A 13723-nucleotide genomic window follows, 5' to 3' on the forward strand; every position below is an offset into this window, starting at 1 on the left:
CTTTATTTGCTTGACCCATTTTGAACTTCTTCAAAACTTTGTCAAGTTATGTGCTTTGTGAAAGTCCAATTAAGCGTCTCGATCTATCTCTATAGATCTTGATGCCCAATATATAAGCAGCTTCACCGAGGTCTTTCATTGAAAAACTCTTATTCAAATATCCTTTTATGCTATCCAGAAATTATATATCATTTCCATTCAACAATATGTCATCCACATATAATATCAGAAATGCTACAGAGCTCCCACTCACTTTCTTGTAAATACAGGCTTCTCCAAAAGTCTGTATAAAACCATATGCTTTGATCACACTATCAAAAGGTTTATTCCAACTCCGAGAGGCTTGCACCAGTTCATAAATGGATCGATGGAGCTTGCACACTTTGTTAGCTCCTTTGGATCGAAAAAACCTTCCGGTTGCATCATATACAGCTCTTCTTCCAGAAATCCATTCAGGAATGCAGTTTTGACATCCATTTGCCAAATTTCATAATCATAAAATGCGGCAATTGCTAACATGATTTGGACAGACTTAAGCATCGCTACGGGTGAGAAGGTCTCATCATAGTCAATCCCTTGAACTTGTCGAAAACCTTTTGCAACAAGTCGAGCTTTATAGACAGTAACATTACCATCAGCGTCAGTCTTCTTCTTGAAGATCCATTTATTCTCGATGGCTTGCCGATCATCAGGCAAGTCAACCAAAGTCCACACTTTGTTCTCATACATGGATCCCATCTCAGATTTCATGGCCTCAAGCCATTTTGCGGAATCATGGATCACCATCGCTTCTTCATAGTTCGTAGGTTCGTCATGGTCTAGCAACATAACCTCCAGAACAGGATTACCGTACCACTCTGGTGCGGATCTTACTCTGGTTGACCTAAGAGGTTCAGTAACAACTTGATCTGAAGTTTCATAATCATCATCATTAACTTCCTCACTAATTGGTGTAGACGTCACAGGAACCGGTTTCTGTGATGAACTACTTTCCAATAAGGGAGCAGGTACTGTTACCTCATCAAGTTCTACTTTCCTCCCACTCACTTCTTTCGAGAGAAACTCCTTCTCTAGAAAGGATCCATTCTTAGCAACAAATGTCTTGCCCTCGGATCTGTGATAGAAGGTGTACCCAATAGTTTCCTTTGGGTATCCTATGAAGACACATTTCTCCGATTTGGGTTCGAGCTTATTAGGTTGAAGCTTTTTCACATAAGCATCGCAGCCCCAAACTTTAAGAAACGACAACTTCGGTTTCTTGCCAAACCATAGTTCATAAGGTGTCGTCTCAACGGATTTTGATGGTGCCCTATTTAACGTGAATGCGGCCGTCTCTAAAGCATAACCCCAAAATGATAGCGGTAAATCGGTAAGAGACATCATAGATTGCACCATATCTAGTAAAGTATGATTACGACGTTCGGACACACCATTATGTTGTAGTGTTCCGGGTGGCGTGAGTTGCGAAACTATTCCGCATTGTTTCAAATGTAGACCAAACTCATAACTCAAATATTCTCCTCCATGATCAGATCGTAGAAACTTTATTTTCTTGTTACGATGATTTTCAACTTCACTCTGAAATACTTTGAACTTTTCAAATGTTTCACACTTATGTTTCATTAAGTAGATATACCCATATCTGCTTAAATCATCTGTGAAGGTGAGAAAATAACGATACCTGCCGCGAGCCTCAGCATTCATTGGACCACATACGTCAGTATGTATGATCTCCAACAAATCAGTTGCTCACTCCATAGTTCCGAAGAACGGCATTTTAGTCATCTTGCCCATGAGGCATGGTTCGCAAGTACCAAGTGATTCCAAAAGTTCATCAGTATGGAGTTTCTTCATGCGATTTATACCAATATGACTCAAACGGCAGTGCCACAAATAAGTTGCACTATCATTATCAACTCTTCATCTTTTGGCTTCAACATTATGAATATGTGTATCACTACTATCGAGATTCATCAAAAATAGACCACTCTTTAAGGGTGCATAAAAGATATTACTCATATAAATAGAACAACCATTATTCTCAGATTTAAATGAATAACCGTCTCGCATTAAACAAGATCCAGATATATTATTCATGCTCAACGCTGGCACCAAATAACAATTATTTAGGTCTAAAACTAATCCCGAAGGTAGATGTAGAGGTAGTGTGCCGACGACGATCACATCGACTTTGGAACCATTTCCCACGCGCATCGTCACCTCGTCCTTAGCCAGTGTTCGCTTAATCTGTAGTCCCTGTTTGGAGTTGCAAATATTAGTAATAGAACCAGTATCAAATACCCAGGTGCTACTGCGAGATCTGGTAAGGTACACATCAATAACATGTATATCACATATACCTTTGTTCACCTTGTCATCCTTCTTATCCACCAAATACTTGGGGCAGTTCCGCTTCTAGTAACCAGTCTATTTGCAGTAGAAGCACTCAGTCTCAGGCTTAGGTCCAGACTTGGGTTTCTTCTCCTGAGCAGCAACTTGTTTGTTGTTCTTCTTGAAGTTCCCCTTCTTCTTCCCTTTGCCCTTTTTCTTCAAACTGATGGTCTTATTGACCATCAACACTTGATGCTCCTTTTTGATTTCTACCTCCGCAGCCTTTAGCATTGCGAAGAGCTTGGGAATTGTCTTATTCATCCCTTGCATATTATAGTTTATCACGAAGCTCTTGTAGCTTGGTGGTAGTGATTGAAGAACTCTGTCAATGACACTATCAAGAGGAAGATTAACTCCCAGTTGAATCAAGTGATTATGATACCTAGACATTTTGAGTATATGCTCACTGACAGAACTATTCTCCTCCATCTTGCAGCTATAGAACTTATTGGAGACTTCATATCTCTCAATCCGGGCATTTGCCTGAAATATTAACTTCAACTCCTGGAACATCTCATATGCTCCATGACGTTCAAAACATCGTTGAAGTCATGGTTCTAAGCCGTAAAGCATGGCACACTGAACTATCCAGTAATCATCAGCTTTGCTCTGCCAGGTGTTCATAACATCTGGTGTTGCTCCTGTAGCAGGTTTGGCACTTAGCGGTGCTTCCAGGACGTAATTCTTCTGTGCAGCAATGAGGATAATCCTCAAGTTACGGACCCAGTCCGTGTAATTGCTACCATCATCTTTCAACTTTGCTTTCTCAAGGAACGCATTAAAATTCAACGGAACAACAACACGAGCCATCTATCTGCAACAAACATAGACATGCAAAATACTATCAGGTACTAAGTTCATGATAAATTTAAGTTCAATTAATCATATTACTTAAGAACTCCCACTTAGATAGACATCTCTCTAATCATCCAAGTGATCACGTGATCCAAATCAACTAAACCATAACCGATCATCACGTGAAATGGAGTAGTTTTCAATGGTGAACATCATTATGTTGATCATATCTACTATATGATTAATGCTCGACCTTTCGGTCTCAGTGTTCCGAGGCCATATCTGCATATGCTAGGCTCGTCAAGTTTAACCTGAGTATTCTGCGTGTGCAAAACTGGCTTGCACCAGTTGTAGATGGACGTAGAGCTTATCACACCCAATCATCACGTGGTGTCTGGGCACGACGAACTTTGGCAACGGTGCATACTCAGGGAGAACACGTTTTTCTTGAAATTTAGTGAGAGATCATCTTATAATGCTACTGTCAATCAAAGCAAAATAAGATGCATAAAAGATAAACATCAGATGCAATCAATATAAGTGATATGATATGGCCATCATCATCTTGTGCTTGTGATCTCCATCTTCGAAGCACCGTCATGATCACCATCATCACCGGCGTGACACCTTGATCTCCATCGTAGCATCGTTGTCATCTCGCCAACTATTGCTTCTATGACTATCGCTACCGCTTAGTGATAAAGTAAAGCAATTACAGGGCGATTGCATTGCATACAATAAAGCGACAACCATATGGCTCCTGCAAGTTGCCGATAACTCGATTACAAAACATGGTCATCTCATATAATAAAATATAGCATCATGTCTTGACCATATCACATCACAACATGCCCTGCAAAAATAAGTTAGGCGTCCTCTACTTTATTGTTGCAAGTTTTACGTGGCTGCTATGGGCTGAGCAAGAACCATTCTTACCTACGCATCAAAACCACAACGATTGTTCGTCAAGTTAGTGATGTTTTAACCTTCTCAAGGATCGGGCATAGCCACACTCAGTTCAGCTAAAGTTGGAGAAACTCACACCCGCCAGCCACCTGTGTGCAAAGCATGTCGGTAGAACCAGTCTCGCGTAAGCGTACGCATAATGTCGGTCCGGGCCACTTCATCCAACAATACCGTCGAACCAAAGTGTGACATGCTGGTAAGCAGTATGACTTGTATCGCCCACAACTCACTTGTGTTCTACTCGTGCATATAACATCAACGCATAAAACCTGGCTCTGATACCACTGTCGGGGAACGTAGTAATTTCAAAAAAATCCTACGCACACGCAAGATCATGGTGATGCATAGCAACGAGAGGGAAGAGTGTGTCCATGTACCCTCGTAGACCGAAAGCGGAAGCGTTAGCACAACGCGGTTGATGTAGTCGTACGTCTTCACGATCTGATCGATCAAGTACCGAACGCACGGCACCTCCGAGTTCTGCACACGTTCAACTCGATGACGTCCCTCGAACTCCGATCCAGCCGAGCTTTGAGGGAGAGTTCCGTCAGCATGACGGCGTGGTGACGATGTTGATGTTCTACCGTCGCAGGGCTTCACCTAAGCACCGCTACGATATTATCGAGGTGGACTATGGTGGAGAGGGGCACCGCACACGGCTAAAAGATCCAAGAGATCAATTGTTGTGTCTCCAAGGGGTGCCTCCCTCCCCGTATATAAAGGATTGGAGGAGGAGGAGGGGGCCGGCTACCCTAGGCGCGCCCCATGAGGAGTCCCCCTTTCCATGTGGGAGTAGGAGAGGAGACGGAAGGAGAGAGAGGGGGAAAGGAAAGGGCCCCCCCCTCCTTGCCCAAATGACTGGTGAGGAAGGGGGTGCGCGGCTGCCCTTGGCCGCCCCTCCTCTTTGCCATTAGGTCCCAATAGGCCCATTAGTCTCCTCGGGGGGTTCCGGTAACCCCCCGGTACTCCGGTATATGCCCGAAACTCCCCGAAACCATTCCGGTGTCTGAACATAGTCATCCAATATATCGATCTTTACGTCTCGACCATTTCAAGACTCCTCGCCATGTCCGTGATCACATCCGGGACTCCGAACTACCTTCGGTACATCAAAAACCATAAACTCATAATATAACCATCATCGAACTTTAAGCGTGCGGACCCTACGGGTTCGAGAACTATGTAGACATGACCGAGACACGTCTCCGGTCAATAACTAATAGCAGAACCTGGATGCTCATATTGGCTCCTACATATTCTACGATGATCTTTATCGGTCAAACCGCATAACAACATACGTTGTTCCCTTTGTCATCGGTATGTTACTTGCCCGAGATTCGATCGTCGGTATCTCAATACCTAGTTCAATATCGTTATCGGCAAGTCTCTTTACTCGTTCCGTAACACATCATCCCGCAACTAACTCATTAGTTGCAATGCTTGCAAGGCTTAAGTGATGTGTATTACTGAGTGGGCCCAGAGATACCTCTCCGACAATCGGAATGACAAATCCTAATCTCGAAATACGCCAACCCAACAAGTACCTTCGGAGACACCTGTAGAGCACCTTTATAATCACCCAGTTACGTTGTGACGTTTGGTAGCACACAAAGTGTTCCTCTGGTAAACGGGAGTTGCATAATCTCATAGTCATAGGAACATGTATAAGTCATGAAGAAAGCAATAGCAACAAACTAAATGATCAAGTGCTAATCTAACGGAATGGGTCAAGTCAATCACGTCATTCTCCTAATGATGTGATCATGTTAATCAAATCACAACTCTTTGTCTATGGCTAGGAAACATAACCATCTTTGATCAACGAGCTAGTCAAGTAGAGGCATACTAGTGACACTCTGTTTGTCTATGTATTCACACATGTATCATGTTTCCGGTTAGTACAATTCTAGCATGAATAATAAACATTTATCATGATATAAGGAAATAAATAATAACTTTATTATTGCCTCTAGGGCATATTTCCTTCAGAAACTATTCCACATTGTTTCAAATGAAGGCCAAACTCATAACTCAAATAATCGCCTCCGCGATCAGATCGTAGAAACTTTATTTTCTTGTTACGATGATTCTCAACTGCACTCTGAAACTCTTTGAACTTTTCAAATGTTTCAGACGTGTGTTTCATTAAGTAGATATACTCATGTCTGCTTAAATCATCTATGAAGGTCAGAAAATAATGATACCTGCCGTGAGCCTCAATACTCATCGGGCCGCATACATCAGTATGTATTATTTCCAATAAGTCAGTGGCTCGCTCCTTTGCTCCGGAGAATGGAGTCTTAGCCATCTTGCCCATGAGGCATGGTTCGCCAGCATCAAGTGATTCCAAAAGCCCATCAGCATGGAGTTTCTTCATGCGCTTTACACCAATATGACCTAAACGGCAGTGCCACAAATAAGTTGCACTATCATTATTAACTTTGCATCTTCTGGCTTCAATATTATGAATATGTGTATCACTAAAGATCGAGATTCAATAAACCATTCACCTTCAGTGTATGACCACAGAAGGTTTTATTCATGTAAATAGAATAACAATTATTCTTTGACTTAAATGAATAACCATATTGCAATAAACATGATCCAATCATATTATGCTCAATGCAAACACCAAATAACATTTATTTTAGGTTCAACACTAATCCCGAAGGTAAAGAGAGTGTGTGATGGTGATCTTATGAACCTTGGAATCACTTCCAACACACATCGTCACCTCGCCCTCAACTAGTCTTTGTTCATTTTGTAACTCTTGTTTCAAGTTACTAACCATAGCAACTGAACCAGTATCAAATACCCAGAGGCTACTATGAACACTAGTAAGTACACATCAATAACATGTATATCAAATATTTCTTTGTTCACTTTGCCATCCTTCTTATCCGCCAATTATTTGGGGTAGTTCTGCTTCCAGTGATTATTCCTTTTTGCAGTAGAAGCACTCGGTTTCAGGCTTAGGTTTAGCTTTGGGCTTCTTCACGGGAGTGATAACTTGCTTTTCATTATTCTTGAAGCTCCCTTTCTTTCCTTTGCCATTTTCTTGAAACTAGTGGTTTTGTTTAACCATCAACACTTGATGCTCTTTCTTGATTTCTACCTTCACCGATTTTAGCATCCCGAAGAGCTCGGGAATTGTTTTCGTCATCCCTTGCATATTATAGTTCATCATGAAGTTCTAGTAACTTGGTGATAGTGACTAGAGAACTTTGTCAATCATTATCTTATCTGGAATATTAACTCCCACTTGATTCAAGCGATTGTAGTACTCAGACATTCTGAGCACATGCTCACTATTTGAGCTATTCTCCTCCATCTTGTAGGCAAAGTACTTGCCAGAGGTCTCATACCTCTCGACTCGGGCATGAGTCTAAAATACCAATTTCAGCTCTTCAAACATCTTATATGCTCCTGGCGTTCAAAACATTTTTGAAGTCCCGGTTCTAAGCCGTAACACATGGGGCACTAAACTATCAAGTAGTCATCATACCGAGCTTGTCAAACGTTCATAACGTCTGTATCTGCTCCTGCAATAGGTCTGTCACCTAGCGGTGCTTCAAGGACATAATTCTTCTGTGCAGTAATAAGGATAATCCTCAGATCACGGACCTAGTCCGCATCATTGCTACTATCATCTTTCAACATAGTTTATCGCTAGGAACATATCAAAAATAAACGGGGAGCTACATCGCGAGCTATTGATCTACAACATAGTTATGCAAATACTGTCAGGACTAAGTTCATGATAAATTAAAGTTCGATTAATCATATTACTTAAGAACTCCCACTTAGATAGACATCCCTCTAATCATCTAAGTGATCACGTGATCCATATCAACTAAACCATGTCCGATCATCACGTGAGATGGAGTAGTTTTCAATGGTGAACATCACTATGTTGATCATATCTACTATATTATTCACGCTTGACCTTTCGGTCTCAGTGTTCTGAGACCATATCTGCATATGCTAGGCTCGTCAAATTTAACCCGACTATTCTGCGTGTGCAAAACTGGCTTGCACTCATTGTATGTGAACGTAGAGCTTATCACACCCGATCATCACGTGGTGTCTCGGCACGACGAACTGTCACAACGGTGCATACTCAGGGAGAACACTTGTACCTTGAAATTTAGTGAGAGGTCATCTTATAATGCTACCGCAGTACTAAGAAAAATAAGATGCATAAAAATATAAACATCACATGCAATCAAATAAGTGATATGATATGGCCATCATCATCTTGTGCCTTTGATCTCCATCTCCAAAGCGTCGTCATGATCACCATCGTTGCCGGATTGACACCTTGATCTTCATCGAAGCATCGTTGTCGTCTTGCCAACTATTGTTTCTACGACTATCGCTACCGCTTAGTGATAAAGTAAAGAAATTACATGGCGATTGCATTTCATACAATAAAGCGACAACCATATGGCTCTTGCCAGTTGCCGATAACTATTACAAAACATGATCATCTCATACAACAAATTATAAATCATCACGTCTTGACCATATCACATCACAGCAACCCCTACAAAAACAAGTTAGACGTCCTCTACTTTGTTGTTGCAAGTTTTACGTGGCTGCTACGGGCTTCTAGCAAGAACCGTTCTTACTTGCGCATCAAAACCACAATGATTTTTCATCAAGTGTGTTGTTTTAACCTTCAACAAGGACCGGGCGTAGTCAAACTCGATTCAACTAAAGCTGGAGAAACGGACACCCACTAGCCACATGTGTGCGATGCACGGCGGTAGAACCAGTCTCATGAACGTGGTCATGTAATGTCGGTCTGGGCCGCTTCATCCAACAATACCGCCGAATCAAAGTATGACATGCTGGTAAGTAGTATGACTATTATCGCCCACAACTCTTTGTGTTCTACTCGTGCATATAACATCTATGCATAGACCTGGCTCGGATGCCATAGTTAGGGAACGTAGTATTTCAAAAAAAAATCCTACACACACGCAAGATCCATCTAGGTGATGCACAGCAACGATCGGGGAGAGTGTTTCCACGTACCCTCGTAGACCGAAAGCGGAAGCGTTTATTAACGTGGTTGATGTAGTCGAATGTCTTCGCGATCCAACCAATCCAAGTATCGAACGCACGGCACCTCCATGATGTGCACACGTTCAGCTCGGTGACGTCCCTCGTACTCTTGATCCAGCTGAGGCCGAGGGAGAGTTTCGTCAGCACGACGGCGTGATGACGGTGATGATGAAGTTACCGACGCAGGGCTTCGCCTAAGCACTACAACGATATGGCCAAGGTGAAAATCTGTGGAGGGGGCACCGCACATGGCTAAGACAACTGTCAACTTGTGTGTCTATGGGGTGCCCCCCTCCCCCATATATAAAGCAGGGGAGGAGGGGCCGGTCGGCCCTCATGGTGCGCCCCCAAGGGGGGGAATCCTACTCCTACTAGGAGTAGGTTCCCCCCTTTCCTAGTCCTAATAGGAGGGGAAGGAAGGGAGAGAGGGGAGGAAGGAAAGGGGGGCCGGCCCCCCTCCCAATTCGGATTGGGCTTGGGGGTGCGCCCCTCCTCTTGGCCTTCTCCTCTCTCTTCCACTAAAGCCCATGTAGGCCCATATAACCCCCGGGGGGTTCCGGTAACCCCCCGGTACTCCGGTATATGCCCGAACTCATCTGTAACCTTTCCGGTGTCCAAACATAACCTTACAATATATCAATCTTCATGTCTCGACCATTTCGAGACTCCTCGTCATGTCCGTGATCACATCCGGGACTCCGAACTACCTTTGGTACATCAAAACACATAAACTCATAATACCGATCGTCATCGAACGTTAAGCGTGCGGACCCTACGGGTTCGAGAACTATGTAGACATGACTAAGACTCACTTCTGGTCAATAACCAATAGCGGAACCTGGATGCTCATATTGGTTCCTACATATTCTACGAAGATCTTTATCGATCAAACCGCATAAAAATATACGTTATTCCCTTTGTAATCGATATGTTACTTGCCCGAGATTCGATCGTCGGTATCATCATACCTAGTTCAATCTCGTTACCGGCAAGTCTCTTTACTCGTTCCATAATGCATCATCTCGTAACTAACTCATTAGTCACATTGCTTGCAAGGCTTATAGTGATGATCATTACCGAGTGGGCCTAGAGATACCTCTCCGATACTTGGAGTGAAAAATCCTAATCTCGACCTATGCCAACCCAACAAACACTTTTGGAGACACCAGTAGAGCATCTTTATAATCACCCAGTTACGTTGTAACGTTTGATAGCACACAAGGTGTTCCTTCGGTATTCGGGAGTTGCATAATCTCATAGTCAGAGGAACATGTATAAGTCATGAAGAAAGCAATAGCAATAAAACTCAACGATCATAATGCTAAGCTAATGGATGGGTCTTGTCCATCACATCTATATCTACTAATAAAAGGGCTATTGCTTCTTACCACCGTAATTTCGTCCGCGTTTTCATCCCTCCGTCCGTCCCACCTTTTTCGTACGTCGCACCACTGGGCCCTCAAATTGTTGCATTGTCGATCTTTTCTAATGGGCCACGGATGGGCCTTTTCGCAGTCACGCAAAAAATTCATCAACATCACGGTTCGAACTTGGGACCTCAATTGTCGTGGAGAGTGATATGGCCATGACAGTACTGCTAATGCTTTCAGTGATCATATGCCTTTGCCACAAGTCAATGATTTAGAGGCTCGCGGCCAGATGATGCAAGAAATAAAGGTAAAAAAACATGACGTGGAAACCAGCTTAGGATGATATTATGTTTTCTTTCTAGAAGGCAAAATCTATTCGGTACATGCAACTTTGAGTTATGACTATTTACTTGGAGATATGGAAGGAGTTAAAGAAAGGAGTAAGGAAGGATTCATGTTTTTATTCCTACCATGCAAGAAGTATCAGGCAACCTCAAAGACGTGCAACGTGTGGACCGGTCAATGTTTAAAGGAAGTTGGATGGGGTCCACCAGAACAAATCAGGGAAATAATGGCGCACCAAAACAGAGTCCTGTTTTTCTTAGAATTAATTACACGTTGTAAAGATTGCATGCTAAAAATAAGGCTGGTTGTAATGGGGAGTATCATATACTAGTATCATGCATATGATACTAGTGTATGATACGGCTGGTCATAGTGGGGAGTAACTTGGACTAGTGTCATGCATATGACACTAGCCTAAGTTACTACTTTCATAGTGCAAAGTAACATACTAGTAGTGTCATATGTGGCTTCATTTATTAGCTTGTAGACTCATCTTGTCTTGGGAAGCGCTATGTTACAGTAACATATTATGTTACCACTTCTCATTAACTACATGCCACGTAAGCAAAAAATTCTTGAAGTGCGCTATGTTACTACCTAAGTTACTCCCACTATGACTAGCATAGTATCATATATTAGTATCATGTAGTACTTTATTTATTGTTATGCATGACACATAGTAGCATAGCATTTATTATGATACGGTATCATGATATGATACTCAACTCTCTTTTCCTTCATTTAATTTTATGACACCTCATCAAAATTGGCTAGTTGGCATGCATGATACTAGCTATGATACTACCATTACAACCATCCTAAAGCATGTAACCGTGTGTGACTAGAGATAGGATTAGGAATTAATGTCGTAACCTTGTGGATCAAGCTAGGAGGGTCCGTTGCTGCTATATAAAATCAAGTCCGAGCGTTATGTAAGGGGAGGTTATTTTTATATGAAATATACACGATGTGTTTTTTAGGGTAGACACCCGTATCAAGTTTGGAGGGATCTTTAGAAAACCTCTGTGGTGCGACTTCTTTTCGTGGAAATTGTTTTGTGCGTGAGTATCTTCGTCGAGATTGGTTTTCTCGTGTTGGGCCGCAAGGTTCAAACCCTCTACTTCATGAACATCGCGTGCGCGGGCGAGGGGTTGCTACTACTGGTGGTGGAGTGTCGTGAAAGATCGGGCCACAACAACAGATCGGATCTTGCCATCGAGGTTCAGTCTACATCAGGTGGTATTTAGAGCAAAGGTTGTTCACGGTACAATTTTTTTCGCCGAGTTACTATTGAATTTTTTATCATGAGGAAAGATTGTAGCTCGCAAATGATGATGTCGATGGAGAAGGATCCATTGCGTGCCTTGCCTTGGTACCAATGCTTTACGCATGTGCGCGTCGGACCGGCGAGTTGTGCAACGTTGATGAATTGCTATTCCAATATGAATTTGGTGAGTAGACTATGGTTGATGCTTTGAACATTCCTTTGATTGAACATCCAGAACCGTACGAGCTTTAGTGGAAGGATAAGTTTGTCAAGATCATGTATCGGGTCGAGGTACGGTTCACTTTATGCGGATTTAATGATCTGGTCGTGTGTGATGTGCTTCCTATGCACATGCATGCTTGCTCTATACTACTAGGCAAACCATGGACCGACAAGAGACAATTAACCTATAATTCTATTGGTGAATTTTCGTTTGTTCGGAAGGGGCGTTTCCTACCACTTGACTCCTATACATCAGAGAAATATATGGCTGATCGCAAGAAGCGAGATATTGCTCAAGCTGAATCAGAAGTGAAGGAGGTGGAAGCTGCTGAAATTTTTACAATCGTTGTTCTGCCTGCAAATAAGAATATTGTTAAAGAGATCGACTCGAAACCGAGGACGGTTTTGTTTCAAGGAGGAGAGGATGATATGGCCATGAGTACTGCTAATGCTTTCAGTGATCATATGCCTTTGCCACAAGTCAATGATTTAGAGGCTCGTGGCCAGATGATGCAAGAAATAAAGGTAAAAAAACATGACGTGGGGACCAGCTTAGGATGCTATTCTGTTTTCTTTCTAGAAGGAAAAATCTATTCGGTCCATGCAACTTTGAGTTATGACTATTTACTTGGAGATATGGAAGGAGTTAAAGAAAGGAGTAAGGAAGGATTCATGTTTTTATTCCTACCACGCAAGAAGTATCAGGCAACCTCAAAGACGTGCAACGTGTGGACTGGTCAATGTTTAAAGGAAGTTGGATGGGGTCCACCAGAACAAATCAGGGAAATAATGGCGCACCAAAACAGAGTCCTGTTTTTCTTAGAATTAATTACACGTTGTAAAGATTGCATGCTAAAAATAAAGCATGTAACCGTGTGTGACTAGAGATAGGATTAAGAATTAATGTCGTAACCTTGTGGGTCAAGCTAGGAGGGTAGGAGGGTCCATTGCTACTATATAAAATCAAGTCCGAGCGTTATGTAAGGGGAGGTTATTTTTACAGAAATGTTAACGCCCATACGTGTGGACGTTTGCATCTCGCCCACACGCGTGGATCCGCGTCCGTTCGTGAGCGCACGAATCTTGGCATGTTTCTAGTGCCACGTAGGACTGGTCTGGTGTGTGGGCGTTCAGCCGGTCGCCCACACGGCCGTTTCACCACACAGGAGGGGCTGGTGTGTGGGCGTTCAGCAGTTCGCCCACACGCCACTTTGTACGCACACACAAGGGCTAGTGTGTGGGCATTTGGCATCTTGCCCACACGCCCTTCTCCTCTCCCACACCCAAGCTGCTAATT

Source organism: Triticum urartu, chromosome 1, assembly GCF_003073215.2.
Source record: "Triticum urartu cultivar G1812 chromosome 1, Tu2.1, whole genome shotgun sequence".
Lineage (NCBI taxonomy): Eukaryota > Viridiplantae > Streptophyta > Magnoliopsida > Poales > Poaceae > Triticum > Triticum urartu.